This window comes from Geospiza fortis, unplaced genomic scaffold (assembly GCF_000277835.1).
Source record: "Geospiza fortis unplaced genomic scaffold, GeoFor_1.0 scaffold179, whole genome shotgun sequence".
Taxonomy (NCBI): Eukaryota; Metazoa; Chordata; class Aves; order Passeriformes; family Thraupidae; genus Geospiza; species Geospiza fortis.
Window position 1 is genome coordinate 31,381 of NW_005054533.1, and position 916 is coordinate 32,296.

A 916-nucleotide genomic window follows, 5' to 3' on the forward strand; every position below is an offset into this window, starting at 1 on the left:
CAAAAGCCGCGGCTGTGACACGCACAAGGAACGGGTGGGCCCGGGCACCAATGCTGCTCTGAGCCCTGGGGCCCGGGCAGTGCTGACATCAGCAGCTGTGGCAGAGTCCCCGGCCAAGCAGAGCTGCCACCCCCCGAGCCCTGGCAGCGCTGGTGCCCGTCTCCTGCCCCAGAGACCTGTGTCCCCGGGGGGCTTCTGTGCCACAGGGAGCCAAAGCCCACGTGCACTGGGGGCTGTGCTCCTTCCTGCAGGGGCTGATGGCCGCAGCACCTGGAGCAACTGCTGGCAACACTTGGTCTCTGTCAGATGATGTTGCTCCTTCCTGAAATGTATTTTTCCATAGCAGGAATTAGCAGCTGCACAAAAGCACCAACAGCTACTGCATTTCACAGGACAGAGACTCTACAGAGACACAATCTGTCTCTTTGGACTTTTCTGCATGTTTTTCTTGCCTTCTGGAATAAAAAAACAGTCGAGTTTAAAGTTTAGTGCAGCATTGTTTGTGTGTCTGAGGCCAGCAGCTAATATCCCGTGCATTGGGAAAGTGCAGAAGACAGGGATAACTCTCAGAGGAGAAAGAGAAGGTGCTCTGTGTCTCTGAGTATGGTGCAAGCACCCTAAAGGAGCAGCCAATGCAAGTGCTGAAAGTAGACTTGCTGTTCTTGTGCTCGCTCCTGAGCCCGCTCTGGTGCTGTTTCTGTGGGGCCCAGAGCCACCGGGGCAGCAGCGACACTCCGCAGCCCTGCTGGAGGAGACACGGCCACCCTCCCCATGGTGGCAGCAGCTCTGTGGGCCCAGAGCTCTGGGTCAGGGGGGCCTCGGTCATGGCACCGTGGCCTGGGCAGCCGCCAGGGCCCGGGCTGTCCGCCAGCCCTGCCTCTGCCCCCTGCCCCTTATTGGCAGCGGCCCCCGGGCC